Here is a 21,302-nt window from a genome sequence, read left to right as displayed (position 1 = left end):
GTAATTGTCCACAAATGTGCGAAATGCATGAACACAAAATTCTAATGTAAAACCATGAAGGTTTGTCTAGTTATTATTCAGATATGAACCTTGGTACCAGGCCATAGGTACTGCACAACACCTGAAAGATCACATGATTTCCAAGACTGAATGATAAAATACCATACAACAATGAAAAAAATCAAAATACAGCAAATGCATCTCCCAAATTTCATTAGGATAAAGAAAATGCTCAACATGAAAAATGAAAACTGTATTTCTGCCCCAAAAACGAGTTTGTGTATATAATAACTAATACAATTAATCCTGAGCACAAATGACTATGACATATAAGTTTTCTGTTTATTTGGTATTAATCTTCATTATAAATATAAAATTTGTAAATAGCATTTGTTTTATTTGCCAGGTCTGCTGCCTGCTTCTCACTGGTGGAGATGGACTCAATCTTTAATCACCTGAGAGGACATATTATCTAGTTTAGTAAATTACTCTTTTTAAGGTATGAAAGGTAAATGCCTAGCACACACCCTAAATCTAAACCATTTTCAGTCAGTAGTCAATAATTAGAGTGGGAAGGGAGAACAGATTACATACAAGGCCCCTGAATAGATCATTTTTCCCCAAAATATTCTAGAAGGAACATAAATTGGTAACTGTGCTACATTTTTACTTCTTAAATTACATCCCATCTAGTTTAGAGGATACATGGAGTTGGTAAAATCCATATTCAAAGGGAAAATAATATAGCACAAGAGTCTCACAGTGTCTTTGAAAATTATGTCTATGAATATTAAGCCCCTTCTAAAGTCTGAGCCCCTACTATTAAAGATCACCTACACAGTACAGAATTAAGACCACAATATATATCTGTCCCCCAAGTGATCTGCACTCTTGAAGTCACCTCATAAATCCAATGACTTACACTGATATATTTTGAAGCTGCTAACCAAGAGACATCCCCCAAGTGATTATGAAACTAGAGATACACCTCAACTACACTTCCAGGCAGAATACAATCCAATCAGCTTTGTTAAGCTCCTGACACCACGTGTAAAGACAGACTGGAGAATACCTGGGTGGCTCAGTGAGTTAAGCATCTGCCTTTGCCTCAGGTCGTGATCCCAGTGTCCTGGGATCAAGTCCTGGTCAGGCTCCCGCTCAGTCGGGAACTCCCTGCCCCTACCCTCAAGCTCGTGCTCTCTCTCTCTCTGAAAAAACAAATAAAATATTTTTTTAAAAGAGAAAAAGAAAAGAACTAGAGTAGAGAACTTTTCATTGAATCAGAATCCAAGAGCCCAAAATATGTTCAGTCTTTCAGGATGAACTCAGCCATCTAGATCCTTGAGCTGTTTCACAATTTTCTCCCTTTTCTAAAATGTTTCTAAGAGTTCTGTGCTACCTACTTCAATATACTGATATGACGATGCATACTTTAAGCTAAGATCACATTTAAGTAAGATATTCTATGCAATTAACTTCAAATATAGACAGGAGCAATTTAGAATAACTTTCAGTGCTATCAAAATCTAATTATTACCTACTGCTATATCATTTGGAAAAACTGGATTTAAAATGAACAAAATTTTACAGGAACTGGTTAGAATTCCTTACATAAATACTACAGGACTTCCTATATATAATAAGCTATGATACATGTTTAAGCCTAGACATGATCAGATTACTGCTAAAAAATGAACATTCCTAAACTAATTCAGGATAAAAGGAGAAAAGAATTATACTTGCCAGTTCAAAAGTCATGAAAATGTTGGCATATGACTGAACAGCATCAACTAGTTTTCATTTGGGTTATCTGCAGTTAAGACAGGAGGAAAAAAAATATTGATTGTGTGACAAATTAGCCAGATGGACAAGGATACAGGAAGTACTCCTGTCCAAAAGGAAAAGATACCAATCAACAATGGTAAGGCACATACTTTGGGGTGGGGTGGGGGGTGCCATGAGATGCCAAAATCCAAAATGGGGAGGAGATGGGTTACCCAGTAAATCTCAGATGGCACAAAGACCTACTAAAATATTTTACTTTTCCTAAATTAATAAGGGAAAGGGAAGGGGATAACTTTTTTGGCAGTATAGTGCTGGGCACATCACATATTCTGTGTAATTTCTCGTAATGACTCTCCAAAGTATGTATCAGTATTCCCACTTGACAGATAAGGAAAGAGCTAAGCAACGTGCCACTGGATCACACCCAGATACTAGATGGCAGAGCTGGACTCAGAACTGTATAACCAACAAAATACGCACCACACTTTCCTTGGGCATTTTATCCCTCCCCCAAAATAAACCATTTATATTGTTAAATCACACCACCTCCAACCAGTTAACCAGAAAATGTCTCAACTCATCAGTAAGAACACTGAGAAGCTGTACACTCAGGGTTTAGGGGTGTGCATAGTATCAGGGGCAGAGGCAAGGAGCCCCTTAAACGCAGCAGCGCTAATGCTGCTATTCCCCCTCAAGCCCCTAAAAACTAAGCACTACTCTACAAATCACCTGATAAATCGCCCTTTGAGGTGGATCTAATATTAATCTGTACCCTTACTTCCACTTGATATAAGTAACAGTGGCTAACACAGCAAGAACACTACTTAAGATCAAAAATGCACAAACTATAACCTAAAGAAGTATGCCATGCCATGTCTTTTTAGTCTTGGGTTTTCTAAGATTAAATGCTGGGGCCAAAAACTTTTGACTATCCCACAAGTAATATAATTTATTTGTCAGGCTTGTTTGGCTGACTTATACAAGGTATAATTAAATAATGCTAATTAGGGAGTGTTTCTGGGTATCTCCTGAGAATCACAGTAACTTGAGGAAAATTTTCAAAGAACAACTGTGGATTTGAAATAATTTATTGAAAACCACTTAAAGCTTAATGTAAAAGCAAAAACTGCTTAATCCAATTTGAGAAAAAAATACCACTGGGAAAAATTATGAGACATTCATATATAAAAGCACTACCCAAAAATCAAGTTCCAAATTGATACTCTTACTCAAGACAATTTAGTATACAGTCACCACTAATTAGTCTAAAGCCTTAATCCTACAAAATTATATTTTCTAAAATATCAAATTGAAGGTTTTATTTCAATCTATGGTACAGCTCCAAGAAAGCCAGCACCATAGAGGAAAAGACTGAAGAACTGAGGGGAGTAAAACCTGTGTGTGTTTAAGAGACCATGGTGGGTAGCCAGGATGGGATAAATATGGAACTGCTATGAAAGCTTCCTCATCAACCAGATCCCTCTTCCAGTAATTACCTTTTGTTTTAATTCAACCCTAGCAAGAGGATAAGAGCTGAAAGAAGACAAGGACAGGAAAGAGAGAAAGTTTCAAATAAAAACTAACTGGCAATATCCTCTCGTTTTGTTGCTGATAACCTGTTATGTTTATTTAGTGGGATCAAATATAAACCACCTAATGCAATCCACTTTTCAATTTAATTCTATTTCAGCTCAAACATTTGCATGCCCAGAACCACTTTAGGTCCAGGAAGGAGAAATGAATCACACCATACACTGTTACGACTCTCAGGTTAGCAGAAGAGGAAAACATAAATAGTTATAACAACATAATTGGTAAGTGTTAAAATGAAGGCACTGCATAAAGTGTCATGGGAACACAGCTGATAGGAAACCTACCAGCCTACAGCTGTTTTTTAAAGAGAAAAAGCAGATGAGCAGTGTCTATAATAAACTACCTTGGTGCAGACATATGCCAGAAATGGTTTACCCTTAGGTCCTGTCTTCCTTAGTTTATAAGGCCAACAAATTCGAAAAGGGGCTAGCAGAGAACAACCGAGTAAAACATCCTATTTTTAATATATAAATTAAGTTAAAAAGCCTCCAAATGTAAATTAACAGCTATTTTATCCACAAGTTTCATTCTGTGTTCTCCCTTTGTATGTCTTGCCTTTTCATTCTCAATCAACAGATTGACCCCAAAGTCCTTTCACATTTATGTTCCAGTTTAAACCTGATGAAGCTGAATTCAAACACAAACCCCCCAGAGGCCCTGCTACCAGAATTGGGCATGCCAATTAGTCAAAGCAGGTGTTAGTTGCAACTGGAAGCTTGTTGCCAAGAGACTTCTCAACCTCTACAGAAGTAACCAAGTTCAAGTTCACAAATACACACTGTGCAGAGGGAGTTAAGCTGCTTCCATCTAAATCAAATCACTCTCTCTTGACAGTATACTAACCAGCTGGGAAATTCCTTAGTTGTTTTAAAGGTAACACTGGATCCTACAATTTAATGCACTGAATCACTTCACACCTGGGCTTCACTCTAAACATACCATCAGTCATAGTTCTTCCTCAGCATGGCCCCTATACCAACAGCAGCCTCCTTAATTACCTATGCTAAAAGAGATTCTGAGAAAGGATGATCACTGAATTATTTCCTGTTTTAGGTCATTCCTTTTTAAATCTCCCTTTTATCTCTTTTCTACCTAGAATACTCCTACTCATCCTTCAAGAGATTAAGTTCAACTATCACCTCTGATGAAACCATTCAAATTCTCCCAATTATAGAAAAAGTTTTCCCTTCTTTAACCTGATACACTTTTCATAATTTACTACACTGTTTTACACACTGCCCTCTACTCCTGTTCTCTTTTCTGTCCCCACTTTCTACACTATAAGTTCTATTATTTTTATTAAAAAAAGAACTTGTACAAGGGGCACCTGGCTAGCTCAAGCGGAGAAGCGTGCAATTCTTGGTCTTGGGGTTATGAGTTCAAGACCCATACTGGGTGTAGAGATTACTTACATAAATAAATAAATAAACAACCAAAATTTTTTCTTAATAAACTTTTTAAAAGATTGTATGAGACTCTTTCATTACAAACTCCTTCCTCCTCCTTTTTTACAGCTACTACCCACCATTCTCCCAGTTCCTCTTCCAACTCCAGCTCTCCTTTTCTTTACCAACCCCTTAGCTGTACTTTTTGCCAACTCTATAATCTTCCTTAAAATACAGAGAAGATGCAAGAAAGGCTGGGAGGATATTAAAAACTTCGTAGAACATTTTTGCTTCTTTTTGACACATCATTTTTCACTCCAACAAATATAGGGGCTCCAACCTGCCTATCGAAATAAAACTCAAAGGTATGGATCTTTCAGGTGATTTACTATGACACAATGAGAAGACAAGGGGGGTCTGCTGGAATCAAACTCAAGAGCTAAATTGCAATTTCACTAAAACGTAAACTTTTGTCGCCTTTAAAAAGTCTTCACCACAGCACCTGGGTGGCTCAGTGGGTTCAAGCCTCTGCCTTCGGCTCAGGTCATGATCCCAGGGTCCTGGGATCAAGCCCCGCACTGGGCTCTCTGCTCCACAGAGGGCCTGCTTCCTCCTCTCTCTCTGCCTGCCTCTCTGCCTACGTGTGATCTCTGTTTGTCAAATAAATAAATAAAATCTTTAAAAAAAAGAAAAAAGCCTATCACCTGTAAAATCTGGGAATAATCCCAACTCACATAGAAGCAAGTAACTGACACAGGGAGTAAGGGGGACCCCTCAATACCAAGAACAAAGATTAAGTTCAGCAACAGTAATTTTGCTCTCTGTTGAAAGACAAATAGCTACAAATATCCCATATGGCAACAAATTAAAATGTTTCAGACCAAAAAAAAAAAAAAAGAAAGAAAGAGAGAAAGAAAAGAAAAGAAAAAAAAAAAAAAATTAGCCAGAACTGTTCAGGCTATTCTCAATTGACAAGTAGCTGTGTGGAATTCAAAACATTCTCCCACTGAAATAGTGTGATGAGACAGACCTGGTAGCGAATATAACCACGAAAAGAGAACAAATTACTGTAACAGTTATCTATGCTCTTAAGATTACAAGATATAAGAATAAGAAGGCACATTTTAAAGGATTCTGAAGAGGATACCCACATACAAAGGCACTAGGCAAAAGCACACGGTGGTGGTTCTTTATGATCTCTTTTTACTTCCCGACTGGTGGGTTAATTTTTCATGGATAGATGTAAATATGTCTACATCAAAACTATACCTAAGTTTTCCCTTAGCACAGAATGAAAATATAAGCAGCAGAGAAAAAGAGAGGAACAAGAGAGAAATGAAGTTTTAGGAAAAAGAGAGAGAGAGAGAGAGAAATGAAGCTTTGAGCCCCCTCGAGGTAAGTGGTAAACACCAGATTAAGATAAACAGGCTAGAGGAGCGTGTGTGGGCGTGTGCACACAGCAGGAATAAAATCTAATACAGATTCAATAAATAAACAATAAAATGTAAAAGGGGGAATGATCACAGCATGTGCCCCATTCTCTCCTAACCTCTCCTAACTCCTTATTTCTATCTGCCTCAGAGAAGGAAAAAAGGTACGAAAAGAAACGGTAATACTTAAGACCGAATATTAGCCACCTGGTAAGGAAAGCTGCAGGAAGTTAGCAGTAAGCGCGCCATGAATGCTACAAATGATAACTGCGGGTCAAAAACAGCACTGCACTTCCGGAACTGGAGTTCGAGCACAGTGAAAAACTTCAAGTAGCAAGACAACCCCCACCTGCAGTACTGAGGTCAGCCCTGTCCACCAATATCAAAAACATTAAGTAGCTACAGAGGGTTTACCTGTGACACTAACATAAAAATTAACAATGTGGTAATGAAAAGTTGATAAGGAACTTGAACTAATTTTTCAAAGAAAAATACTGACGGTGGAACTGAGTGAGAGAGATGTATCAAGGGTAAAACCCATCTTAGCTAGATTTCCTTCTTAAAAAGCAAAAACAGGGGTGCCTGAGTGGCTCAGTCTTTGGGCATCTGCCTTCAACTCAGATCAGGATCCTTTACGATCCTTTACCAGGATCAAGCCCCGCATGGGGCTCCTTGCTCAGCAGGAAGCCTGCTTCTCCCGCTCCGGCTCCCACTTCCACTTCCCCTGCTCATGTTTCCTCTCTCACTGTGTGTCTCTCTGTCAAATAAATAAAAATCTTTTTTTTTTATTTTTAATAAAATAAATAAAAGCAAAAACATAGGAGAGGCACCTGGCTGGCTCAGTCAGAGAGTGTGCGATTTGCTAATCCTGGGTTTGTGAGTTTGAGCCCCACTTTGGGTGTAGAAATTACTTCAAAGTAAATGGGTAGCTCAGTGGGTTAAAGCCTCTGCCTTCAGCTCAGGTCATGATCCCAGTGTCCTGGGATTGAGCCCCACATCGGGCTCTCTGCTCTGCAGGGAGCCTGCTTCCTCCTCTCTCTGCCTGCCTCTCTGCCTAGTTGTGATTTCTGTCAAATAAATAAAATTTTTTAAAAAAGAAAAAAGCAAAGACACTGAAGCAGATGTTCTCTAAAGCTAGTGACACAGCACAGCAGGTCTGACTCATAAGACTTCCTGAATGGGTCATCATCTTCACTGCACTGTTAGTCTGTGGCTCAGTCCTTGAGTGCTGTTTCCACTGCCAGTTTTCTTTTTCTGACCTTACAGCATACTGATTATAATTCCACTCCTAGCCTAAATTACTTTAAATCCAAAAGAATCGTTTTTTAAAAATGTTTCTACTTTGTTCTTTGCCTCATTCAGTCTCACAATTTTATGAAAGCCCTGAATATGATTATTCCCATTTTACAGGTGGAGAAACCTGAGGCATAAAGAGACCATAATGTTAAACAGACCATAAATGTTAGAGGCTAACCATGCCTTATATCTTTAAATTCTACAAGTTTTCTTGGAAACATTTCTTACGTGCTTCAAAGATGCTACACTCCCCATTATTACTAGGCCTTTGAGATGATGTCTGCTCAAAATCTTTAACTACGGTGGCATGAGGACTCTCTTAATCTGAGAGAAATTCTATGAGGACCCACAGTGAGGCACAAAGGACATAAGGGAGACTACCACGTGGCCATTCAATTCCGTGTTTTCCAAACATCATTTGAAAATAAAAATGATATGGGTGCCTATTAACATCTAGTTTCACCACAGGGCATTCTGAAGATTCTACTTGAAAACATCTTGGATGGGGCCTGGAAACTTGTATTTCTTAAGCATTTCTTTTATTAGAAGAGATTGGGGAGAACTGATTTTCTTAACTCAGGATTCTGCAAGTGGGATCAGAATAATATTTAAGTGGAGATACATGCCATTTTAATATTTCTACTATCTGCCTCTTTAATCGAAGGTGGATCCAAGCATCCCCCACCCAGTTCTCTATCAATTCTATTTTGCTATTTTTATTTTAATAAAATGATCTGGCAAATAAAAAATAAGTAACACCTCCATATTCCAAGAAATTATATGTCTGATAACAGAATTTATCTCTTCATATAAATCTTCAAGTCATTATCAATTTCAGAATGACAAATATACAAATAACGAATAAGAACATATATATCAAAGTCCAAAAAGACAATAAGGAAGCACTCTTAGCATCCTTTACCTGCTGAAGGTAGGGTAACACTCGCAGAAATATTAAAAAGTATCAAAGTCTAATTGAACAATAGCTTCAACCGCCTCCCTATACCCCTGTCAAAATAAAGCTAGTATCATATACTATGTGGAGCTAAAAATCTGTCCTCTAGATCATGACTGTACCAGAAAAGAAATCTGCAGCAAGAAAGAATATAAAATACTGAAGAACAGAACAAAAAGAGCATCACTCAATTTAAATAAAACATAGCTTGATGGTTTTTTCCCCCCCACTGCTTTTCAAAGGTCAGTTTCATGATTCATGACTTTAAAGAGCTTCTCTCTGTATTTCACAAAACCAGCCTACACGTGTCTAGTAAATGAAGATGGGGGTACCTCGTTAAAGAACATTGGAGGCAAAAATTTAATTATGAACTCCTGTAAAACCAGTCATATACCTGAACTGGCTAAAACCAAAACCCACCAGCAAATATCTAAAGAGTGGTCACTGAACTCAGGATGGAACGCACAACAGGATGACTACAGCTAATGCTGCTGTGTGATGTACAGAAAAGCAGTTGAGAGAGTAGTTCCTGGGGCACCTGGGTGGCTCAGTCAGTTAAGGGCCTGCCTTTGGCTCATATCATGATCCCAGAAGTCTTAGAATCAAGCCCTTGTTGGGCTCCCTGCTCAGCAGAGTCTGCTTCTCCCACTCCCTCTGCCGCTCCCCTTGCTTATGCTCTGTCAAATAAATAAAATCTTTAAAAAAAAAAAAAGTAGTTTCTAAGAATTTCATCACAAAGAGAAATTTTTCTTCTTTGCATTTATTTTATCTATAGGAGAAAATGGATGTTAGCTGAACCAAGTGTACTGATCTCAGAGTACACATAAATCAAACCATCAAGCACATCAATAAATCAAACAACCATAAACTTATACAGTGATGTATGTCAATTATTTCTCAATAAAACTAGAGGGAAGGCAATTCTTAACTGGCCATTCTTCAACACACTGAGTGTTGTCCACATACATGAACAAGGCAACTGCATTCCCTACACCATGTGCTTGGGATAAACTGCTGACCAAAACAGACAAGGTTTTTTGCCTTCAACAAGCTAATGACCTAGGGTCCACAATCAACAAACCAGTAAATATAGTATCCCAAAACGTAATGTGTGCTCTGGAAGGTCTCCACTGGAAGTTAATGGCTGACCTATTAATTCAAAAACAGGGACAACTGCATATCAGACACAGCACTCGCTGTTACACAAGTGTTCAAAGTCCTAACCCACCGCAGTCAATCTGGATCTCAGCACAGAAAGATGCAGGGCAAATGACAAATGCATGTCCTTGAGAACAGACAAACCTTACGAGTTAGCTCTGGCCCCTGTCCTGTTTAAGTACATCAGAACAGAGAGAGCTACAGCAGAATTTAGATGTGCTTCAAAAAACCAACATATACATGCAATGTTTAAGTCAAATGCCTCTAGAGTTCCAAACACATCCACTATATCAGTGATTCTCAACCTTTCTGAGATCAGAATTCCTTTACCCCTCAAAAACTGGAAATGCCAAAAAGCTTTTGTTATGTGTGTTATACCTATCAATATCTACCATACTGAAAATTAAAACTTAACAAATATTTGAAATATTAATTCATCTTAAAACAACCCATTATGTGTTAACAATTCTATAAATAATTTTATTCAGATGTGAATTTATTCAGAAATTTATTCAGAAAATACATTTTCTGAAACAAAACAAATAGGTGGCACTGTTTCTACATTTTTACAAATCTTAGGTCTGATTTAAAGGGGATAGCTGGATTCACTTAGCTACTTCTCCATTCAGTATATTACAATGTGTTAATTTGACAAAAACATAAGAAGAAAATCCAGCCTCAAGACATCTCATTTTTTTAAAAAGGACTATTTCAGTAGCCTTTTGTAAACAACTTTAATTTTCCTTGGCATTATGCTAAACTAAACAAGCACTACTTAAAAGTTAGTTGCAAAGTAAAATCTGAAACTACTGATCAACTTTCACTGTTACATTAAAAATATACTCCCCTAGCTTACACGCTGAGCAAATCTTTTACCCATGCATGATTTTGTATCAAACATTGTCATCTTAACAATATCAGTTCACTGGGCGCCTGGGTGGCTCAGTGGGTAGTTTAGTACACAAACCAAGCACATGAGGACTTTTCCCCAGGATAACCATCATACTTCGGTAAACAGAGTGCTTTCTGCATATTTTCCACTCTCACAAGACAGAATTTTTAAATACAGAACTCAAGGGTCAAGATTTAATGAAATGAGCCAATTTTGCTGCTTCATGCAGGACAATCCTCAGTGAGAAGTGTTGCTGGGGTTTTGTTGTTGTTGTTGTTTTCCCTTTAAACTAAGTGCAGGAAAGTAAAGAATGTAAGGACCACTAGGACAGTCTTTGGGCCACCGCCTTGATTCAAGCTGAGGTGCCAAGTTTTCTGGATCACTGGCTCTGCACCATGAATGCAAACACCAATAGAATGAAAATGGCAAATATTGGTTATTATGAAAATAATTTTAATTGTATGGACCCTGTAGAAGTTCTCAGGGACTCCCCAAGGACCATGAATCACACTTCTGAGAACCACTATAGTAGATTAAGTTTGGGATTAAAGGTTTGAAACTGGTATGGCTTCTCCAAGATCCTGTTCACATTCATTTAATAAATATTTCAGTGTCTACTATCTCCAAACCTATATAAATAAGCCAGGTTGTGAAATCAAAAGAACAGGACTTCCTGACTACATCAAAATAAAAAGCTTCTGCACCCCAAAGGAAATGCAGCAATCAATAAAACTAGAGAAAGCATACAGAATGGGAGAAGATACCTGCAAATGACAAATCTGACAAAGGGTTAGTATCCAAAATAGATGAAGAACTTAATTCAAAATGAAAACAAAAAACAAATAACCCAATTTAAAAATGGGCAGAAGACATGAAAAGACTTATCTCCAGAGAAAGACATAATAAACATGACCAAGACACACAAGAATAGGTGCTCAACATCACTCATCCTCAGGGAAAAGCAACTCAGGCCACAATGAGATATCACCTCACACCTGTCAAAAAGGATAAAATCAAAACACAAGAAGCAAATGTTGGTGAGGATGTGGAAAAAAGGGAACTGTTGATGGGAATGCAAACTGGTATAGCCACTGTGGAAGAACAGTATGGAGGTTCCTCAAAAAGTTAAAAACAGAACTACTAAAATCCAGTCATGCCCAAAAGGACCATATGATTCATGAATTGCACTTTTGGGTATTTACCCAAAAAAAGACAAGAACACTAATTCACAAGATTACATGAACTTTGATGTTTATTGCAGCATTATTCACAACAGCCAAACTATGGAAGCAGCCCCAGTGTCTTATCAACAGCCGAATAAATAAAGAAGATGTGGGGTATGTATATGTGTATAATGAAATATTAGTCAGCCATAAAAAAAGAATGACATCTTGGGGCGCCTGGGTGGCTCCATGGGTTAGGCATTTGAACTCTCGGTTTCAGCTCAGGCGGTGATCCCAAGGTTGAAGGACGGAGCCCCACACTGGACTTCACACTCAGCACAAAGTTTGCTTGAGATTCTCTCTCTCTCCCTCAGACCCTCTCCCCTGCTCACTCTTGCACTCTAAAATAATTAAAAGAAATCATTAAAAAAAAAAAAGAATTAAATCGGGGCACCTGGGTGGCTCAGAGGGTTAAGCCTCTGCCTTCACCTCAAGTCATGGTCTCAGGGTCCTGGGATTGAGCCCCGCATCCAGCTCTCTGCTCAGCAGGGAGCCTGCTTCTCCCTCTCTCTCTCTCTGCCAAATAAATAAATAAAATCTTAAAAAAAAAAAAAAAGAATGAAATCTTGCCGTTTGCAACAACGTGGGTGGAGCTAGAGGGTATAATACTAAGCAAAATAAGTCGGAGAAAAACAAATACCAAATGATTTCACTCATATGTGGAATTTAAGAAAAAAACAAATGGACAAAGGAAAGCAAAGAGAGAGACCAAAAAACAGACTCTTAACTATAGAGAACAAACAGATGGTTACCAAAGGAGAGGTGAGTAGGGGTAGGTGAGACAGGTGATGGGGATTAAGAGTGAACTTACGATGAGCACTGACTAATGTAGAGAACAGCTGAATCACCATATTGTACACCTGCAACTAACGTTAACACTTATATTAACTATGCTGGAATTAAAATTTAAAAATTAATTAAAATTTTTTAAAAAGAACAGGACTTCCTGATGACATCATGGATGTCATCCATTATTATTACTTTCAACCAAACACTCTTCCCCCCACTCTATATAATAATGACACGTATGTATTTTTTATTTATTTTGGAAGACAAAAACATGCTCAAACAGAACAAAATGACTGTGGACCAAAACAAAGAGCAAACATACAGTAATGAATTGATGACTCCAGGAACCCACTGAATTTTAGAACCAGAAACTAGCAACTGCTTTGTCAGGAAATCCAGTCATGCCCAAAAGGACCAAAAGCAATGCTCATAAGTAAAAACCAACCCAAAAAATTGCTGAAAGGAAGGTGAAGAAAAGCTATAACCATCAATAACAAACTACTGATCACATCAAACTACAACCTGCACTGTATAACAAAGAGTCCTCATCTCTCTAATACTGCAAGAATATCTCAGACTGGAGTCCCGGACCTAACCGAAGGTAGAGTGGAAATGCGAGAAGGCAACAAAAACCGCTGGAGTACCGAGCCAGGGAGAAGGGGTCAACATGAGGAGTACCAGATGAACAAAAGGAAAACTGAATTTCCCGTTTAAGATGCAAACCATAGTGTATGGAACTAGAGGGTATTATGCTAAGCAAAATAAGTCAAAGAAGAAAGACAATTGTATGGTCTTACTAATATGAGGAATTTGAGAAACAAGACAGAGAATCACAGGGGAAAGGAGCGAAAAATGAAACAAGATGAAACTAGAAAGGGAGACAAACCATAAGAGACTCTTAATCTCAGTAAACAAACTGAAGGTTGCTGGAATGGAAGAGGGTGGGAGGGACGGGGTGGCCGGTGATGGACATTGGAGAGGGTATGTGCTATGGTGAGTGCTATGGATTTGTATAAGGCTGATGAATCACAGACCTGTACCACTGGAACAAATAATACATTTTATGTTAATTTTTTAAAAAGATGCAAATCGTAAATGAAAATTCCCAAGTGTATTTGAACTAAGAACTAAGAACAGAACTAAGAACTAAGAACTAAGAAATTCATCAATATTGGAAGACGAATTCACCACCCAATAAAATGAAACCTCTCAGTAAGTTTAAAATAAATACTTATAATCCTTAGAAGATAAAAATTTGACAGCCATGAAAAAAAATAAATGAAAATAGAATAAATCATTGTGAAAAGATTAGATTACAAATCTCCATAAATTATAAAGTATAAAAAAGAGATAGTATCACCCATTATCTGAGCACCAAATATCCTAACTCTGGAGAGACTTAGATAGCAAGTGATACTTAAATCCCTATCTGGAAACTCAATAAAGAATTAATTCCTAAACTAGGCACAACATGACACAACACAACACAACACACACACACACACACAATCAGTGGACTGGTTATGAAAACTGATTAATTCAAATCAAACACGGCACAGTGTAATAAAGGAGAAAGATTTCAGAGCTGATCTAAGCCCCAGCATGGTATCACCAAATTTAAGTCTCTGAAGCTCAATTTCCTATTTTCTAAAATGGACATACCACACTTTAAAAAAAAAGAGAGAGAGAGAGAGAGCGAGGGAGAGGGGCGCCTGGGTGGCTCAGTGGGTTAAAGCCTCTGCCTTGGCTCAGGTCATGATCCCAGGGTTCTGGGATCGAGCCCCACATCGGGCTCTAGCTCAGCAGGGAGCCTGCTTCCTCCTCTTTCTCTCTGCCTCTGCCTACTTGTGATCTCTGTCTGTCAAATAAATAATAAAATCTTTAAAAAAAAGAGAGAGAGAGAGAGAGAGAGGTGTGGGAGGGCCAGAGGGAGAGACTGAATCTTAAGTAGGCTCCATGCCCCAGAAGAGAGCCCAAGGCAGGGCTCTCTATCTCACAACCCTAAAATCATGACTTGAGCCAAAATAGAGAGTCCCACACTTAACCAACTGAGCCACCAGGTGCCCCAGGACATAACACCTTCACAAGGTTGCTGAAACAATGAAAACCATAGACCAAAAAAAAAAAAAAAAAAAAAAGCTTATCTGAGCACATTCAAGCCTTAACAAATGGCTCCCTGAAGAATCTCATAATTTACAGACAGAATCAAGGTTATTTAAAAAAAAAAAAAAAAAACACACACACACACAATTTTGCCTCTGTGATTATAAAGTAACTACTTTTATAATCCATATAAATTCAGGAAATAAATTATCTGTTTTTTAATTCCCACACTGGCTGAAGAACCTCTGCCAATTGCCTAAACCTTGGTACCTAGGAGATTAAAGAGATGTCTTTTGGGAAGTATTGAATTCTCAAAGATACTAATATCTACAAATAAAGTTCTGGTAGTAGTATTAAACTGTTCTTATGCAAACATCAAGTATTTGCTTCATTTTTTTTAAAAGCTTTATTTTTAAGTGAACTCTATATTCAATGTGGGGTTCAAACTCATGATCCCGAGATCAAGAACCACAAGCTCTACCAAATGAGCCAGCTAGGCATCCCTCTCTGATATTGTGCATTTCTGTGTGAAAAGAATTTGTAGAAACAGTACCTCTTATTAGAAAGGGCACTTAGGTCACAAGTGATTAAGGATGATTTCTTTGAAAAGTCCTGTTAAAATTCATACTTGCTTTGCATTTTATTAAAATATAAAGACACTGGCAAATTTAACTAGTCTAAACTTAAGACTCTTTTTACTATTTATCACGCTTAATAAAATGACTTCCTTATTAACTGTCGAAAGGAAAATGGGGAAAAAATGGAATTCAGCCTTCTTACATTTCAAATTCGGAGAGTTATTTAAGTAATAAAACGTCCCCACAATTTATATGGTAGCTTCATACCACAAAACACGGTTATCAAAAGCCCAAGTAAAACCTCACATACATACAAAAAATTAAATTTCAACTTACTACCTAGGACCTACGTATCAAAGGCCTTATACTACTCAATCACGTCTGGAAATGAAAAGACAGTAGGATTACAGCTGCGCATGGCCAATTTATCTTCAGAAGTCAAAGCATGTCTCCTGTTACCTTGCAGCAAGTCAGTGTGATCTGCATATCAATATACTGAAGGGCTGCCATGTCTGAAACCCATACCAACCATTAAAAGGTGTTATTTTAACTAACAAGTTTGCCAACACATTATGAATTTTGCAGTTTCATTTTAGAATCCTTTCTAAATTATTACCACATCCTATCCTTAAAGAAATTTTTAAAGGTTAAGAACCAAGACTAGGGCGCCTGGGTGGCTCAGTGGATTAAGCCGCTGCCTTCGGCTCAGGTCATGATCTCAGAGTCCTGGGATCGAGTCCCGCATCGGGCTCTCTGCTCAGCAGGGAGCCTGCTTCCCCCTCTCTCTCTCTGCCTGCCTCTCCATCTACTTGTGATTTCTCTCTGTCAAATAAATGAATAAAATCTTTAAAAAAAAATTAAAAAAAAAAAAGAACCAAGACTAAAAATCATGCAATCCCAATTCTAATTCTGTCACCCTCCAGTAAAAGAGCTCCATTAAAACCTTTTCAAACAGAAGAGCAATATACCAATAGTTGACTAGAAAAAAATAATTTCTATAACTAATTTTCTACATCAGGGCCAAATTTTATAGTACAGTAATGAAAGAAATGCCAATAACACATTACATAACAAGAGCGCTACCCAGCATACAAGTAGGTACATTTATACTTGTAATACTTTTAAACTATGTAAAATAAAATTCTACGAAAGTGAGGTAAATACCCTACACTGATCTTTAGATGTCTGTGTGCTCACACATCACACAGTGTAAGCTCATTAAAGACTGAAACTTGGTTTCATTGATACATGATGAAAAATATATTTAAATCTTAGGAACATATGTTGAGCATGTGTGCACATGCAAAGCTTTCAAAGTTACTTTAAAATGTGAAAATGAGTAAGGCTCCTGTTATCCTTGATAAATGTCAGCTGCCATGCACTCGTGTCCAATACACACCATTTTTCACAAAGCAGAGACCCAGAAAAGGCAATTTTGAATCCAGCAGCTGCATGTTATGGTTAAACATAGCAAATTCTACTCAAGGTCAGAAGTTTAAAGGTTTTCAATATCAACTTCAAAATAATGCAGGCTTTATATGTTAAATATTGCACAGATTCTAAAACATTCTTATTAAAACAGGTTTTGGAAACAAAGAATCATAAGAAAGTAATCTGAGAGTTTGGCATATGATAGGGCCATCTGTAACAGTGGTATAAACTGGACTATTTGTACAGCAGGTCACTTTTTAGATTGATGATACTAGGTCAATTATATTTCTTAATTAAGTTATAAAATTAAGTACTACAAGAGCTATGTTATTACTGATGTGACAAATTTCTATGTCTGTATTTTCTAAATGCAGTAAAACTGCCCTTTTTATGAGCCTTGACTGTAAACATCTCCATCCATTTTCACCAAGAGCAGAAAACAGTGATTGTTCGTGTCAAAGACGGATCTTACAATTTTGTTTTTTAAAGATTTTATTTATTTATTTGACAGACAGAGATCACAAGTAGGCAGGGCGGGGGGTGGGGGTGATTAGCAGGCTCCCCGCTGAGCATAGAGTCTGATTCGGGACTTGATCCCCGGACCCTGAGATCATGACCTGAGCCAAAGGCAAAGGCTCAACCCACTGAGACACACAGGAGCCCCGGATCTTACAATTTTAATAATTTTCTCTATATATTTTAAAAGTCTCATCTAAAGCAAACCAGCTTAACATTCAGTCTTTGGATTTAATAACAAAAACACAACTACTGGAGTGCCTGAATGGTTCAGTCAGTTAAACATCTGCCTTTGATTCAGGTCATGATCCCAAGGTCCTGGAATTGAGTCCCACGCCGGGCTCCCTGCTCAGCCTGCCACTCCCCCTGCTTGTGTTCTCTCCCTCTCACTCTCTTTCTGACAAATAAATAAATAATTTAAAAAAAAAAAAAAAAGAATCTCTGTATAGTATGGAACCTATGCTCAAAAAAGTTGCTTTTTAAAGTTGCTATTTGATAAACAGTAAATTTAAATGTTTAAGGTTTTATTTTTTAAAAATATTTATTTGTTTGTGTGTTTGTTTGAGAGAAAGGGAACCAGCAGGGATGGAAGGGCAGAGGGAGAGGGAGAAGCAGACTCCCTGCTGAGCAGGGAGCCTGACATGGGGTTCAAACCCAGGACCCTGAGATCTGACCTGAGCAAAGGCAGATATTTAACCAACTGAGTCACACAGACACCGCTAAAATGTGTAAGTTTTTACATTATAAATGCATTAATATTCTCCTACATATCATCATATAAACTCCACAATTTAAACATAATATTCTCTCCACAGAAGGAAACTCTTAAAAGTAAAAAACCTAAAGAAAAAAAAATAAGGGAGTGAGGGACTACATGTGATCAGATTATCTAAAGTAAAATAACTTTTGTTTTCCCACTTACAACCACAGCACTTCATTACCCTAAAACAGTAGATCCACCAAAATTATGGCTTTCTGGGTAATTTTTTAAATGGATGTTACATGCTTAAGAGCAAATTTTCTGGATGTACTACCGCAAGATGACCATAAGCATCTCATAAACACTTAACAGACAAATAGGAGAGTGCAGATAGGTCTGGATATGACTTTCAATTAATTTTTAAAGTCTTTGACATGGGGGCATCTGGGTGGCTCAGTCGTTAAGCATCTGCCTTCAGCTCAAGTCATGATCCCACAGTCATGGGATCAAGCCCTGCATCAGGCTCCCGGCTCAGCGGGAAGCCTACTTCTCCCTCTCCCACTCCCTCCGCTTCTGTTCCCCCTCTCCCTGACTCTCTGTCAAATAGATATATAAAATCTTTTTTTTTAAGATTTTATTTATTTATTTGACAGAGAGAGATAGCCAGAGAAGGAACACAAGCAGAGGGAGAAGCAGGCTCCCCGCTGAGCAGGGAGACCAATGCAGGTCTCTATCCCAGGATGCTGGGATCATGACCTAAGCCATAAGGCAGGTGCCTAACAATGAGCCACCCAGGCATCCCAGGTGAAGGCAGATTTTGATGACATATCCTCAGAAGCCTCTAAAATTTGCTAGTAAACAGGAAAGAAGCCAGGTTCTTTAAAAATATTTAAAAAAAAAAAAAAAAAAAAAAAAAACACTGGAAACCAACTGTGGGATTTTAATTATGATTAACATACTAAGTACTCTAATGGAAAAAGTGGAAAACAAGCAAGAACAGATGACTAATATAAGCAGAGAGACGGAAACTATGAGAAAGAAGCAAATGGGAATATTAGAAATCAAAAACATTAACAGAAATGAATGCCTTTGATGGGCTCATCAGTTGACAGGACACAGCTGAGGAAGAAAAAAAAATCAGTGAGCTTAAAGATCAATATAAGTTTCTAAAACTGAAAGCCAAAGAGAAAAAAGAAAAAGAACAAAATATCCAAGGACAGTGGAACAACTATAAATAATACATTATATGCATAAGGGGAATACAATTATATGAAATTCAGAAAAGGCAAAACTAATAACTTAAAGCAGACCAGGGGCCGCCAGCTATCAGTGAAGTGGACTGATGGCACAGAAGGACAAAAGAACTTCAGGGGACGATAAGAGTGTCTTAGGTCATGATTGAGATAATGGTTACACCTGTCAAAACTCAGCAAATTATAAATTTAAGGCTGGTGAATTTTATTGAATGTAAACTGTACTTAAATTTTCTTTTAAAATCAAGTACTTAAAGTTACGTGGCAAAATGGCAGTGCGTATTGCTAATCCTGTGATAAATAATAAATGACTAGTATAAGGTAAAATAAATTAGCTAATAAAAGAGGGCTATTTCAATAAGAAAGTTTAGTTTTTCTAAAGAAGTTCTATAGGAAATGCAAATTTAGTACATTGGCAGTTAAAATCAAGTTTATATTTAAAAACTTTAGGGCAATAAAAGTAATCTTGCAACAAAACACACAAAAATGTTCTTTGAAATTTCATTCATACATCAAAAACCAGAGGACACTGTATCACCATCAATCCCAAATTTAAAAAATAAAGCTGTACAAAAAAATACAATATAGTAATAGCAAAAATAAATCATACACAACATGGTTGAATATTACAAGCAATCAAGTGGTGTGTTTTTTTTTTTTAAAGCAAGTACATTAGAGGCACCTGGGTAGCTCAGTCAGTTGAGCAACTGAGTCTTGATTTCAGCAGGGGGTTGTGGTCTCAGAGTCATAAGATGGAGTCCTAAGTCAGACTCTAAGCTCAGGGGAAGTTGACTAGAGATTCTCTCCCTCCATCCCCCCACCCAGCATGCACTCTCACTCTCCAAATAAATAAATCTTCAAAAAGTAAAATAAAGTAAAGTATATTGCACTCAATTTTTTGTAAAGCTAAAAATAAAAACTAAACATGGTTCACATGTGGTTCACACATGTGGGGGGGGGGGGTGTTTGTTTTCTTAAGTTTTAAAAAGCAAGTGAATTATGGTATCTGTTACCTGGGACAGAAGCAGAAGAGCAAGCAACATGGAGACACACAGGGAGCTGGTATTCCTAATAACTTTCCAGTTCTTTTTTTTTTTTTTTGAAGATTTTATTTATTTATTTGACAGAGATTACAAGTAGGCAGAGATAGAGGAGGAAGCAGGCTCCCCACTGAGCAGAGAGCCCGATGCAGGGCTCGATCCCACGACCCTGGAATCATGACATGAGCCAAAGGCAGAAGCTTTAACCCACTGTGCCACCCAGGCGCCCCAACAACTTTCCAGTTCTTAAGCAGTAGGTTCAAAGATGTTTTCTGAAGTACACTTCAAAACACATGTAACATATACTCTATTTATATAAAATACTGCGTAACTTTATGTTAAATTAAAAAACACTGTTAAGGGACGCCTGGGTAGCTCAGTTGGTTAAGCAGCTGCCTTCGGCTCAGGTCATGATCCCAGCATCCTGGGATGGAGTCCCACATCAGGCTCCTTGCTCGGCAGGGAGCCTGCTTCTCCCTCTGCCTGCCATTCTGTCTGCCTGTGCTCGCTCTCTCTCCCTCTCTCTCTCTCTGACAAATAAATAAATAAAATCTTAAAAAAAAAAAAATACTGTTAAGTTAAAAATGTTAAGTGAATATATATTTAATATTTGAGCCAGATACTGTGTTGAGGGCGTTCCATTTATTACTCTCATTTTAACCCCTATTTCCACCCTCTGATATGCAGAACAGATAAAAGTCAAGTTCAAATCTATCCCTCTTTAACATGAGAAAAGAGATATGGGAGCTAAAATAACTCAACCAAAGTCACACATCTAGTAAGTGATGGAACGATAAATTAAATCTGAGTCTTTCCAACATCAGAGTCCAAGCTCCTAACCATTTCAACCAAAAAATAGTTTACTCCTTTCTTCATGAAATCTGAGTGTTACTGCACTGCCTACAGCTGTTTTAACAATTGTCTTTCAATGGCTCAGCTTAAGTTTCCAGTAAGAAGTTACTGTTTTCTGGTCACATTAACTAGAAATTCCAACTAGTCCTTTAACAAAAAGAAAACAGTTAAGAATTATGGCCCTTAGGGATGCCTGGGTAGCACAGACAGTTGAGTGAGTGACTCTTGGTTTCAGCTCAGGTCGTGATCTTGGGGTCATGAGACCGAGCCCCGCCTTGGGCTCACAATCAGCACAGCATCTGCTTCAGATTCTCTCTCCTCCC

General features: G+C 37.8%; 1 protein-coding gene across 13 annotated transcripts in view; it reads right to left on the bottom strand.

The window, feature by feature from the left end:
• NCOA3 (nuclear receptor coactivator 3) overlaps positions 1 to 21,302 on the bottom strand; it is a 139,172-nt gene that overhangs the window by 37,324 nt on the left and 80,546 nt on the right. For 5 of the 13 annotated variants that reach the window (XM_082744791.1, XM_082744798.1, XM_082744790.1 and 2 more), the window contains one exon: positions 1,744 to 1,810. The exons of the other annotated variants lie outside the window; for them this stretch is intronic. The gene's annotated coding sequence lies outside the window, so the exon portion shown is untranslated. The remainder of the gene's footprint in view (positions 1 to 1,743; positions 1,811 to 21,302) is intronic. 13 annotated transcript variants of the gene reach the window in all.

This window comes from Mustela nivalis (genome assembly GCF_964662115.1).
Source record: "Mustela nivalis genome assembly, chromosome: 8".
Lineage (NCBI taxonomy): Eukaryota > Metazoa > Chordata > Mammalia > Carnivora > Mustelidae > Mustela > Mustela nivalis.
The sequence above is the reverse complement of the archived record's forward strand: the minus strand, read 5'-3'. Positions and strand labels throughout refer to the sequence as shown.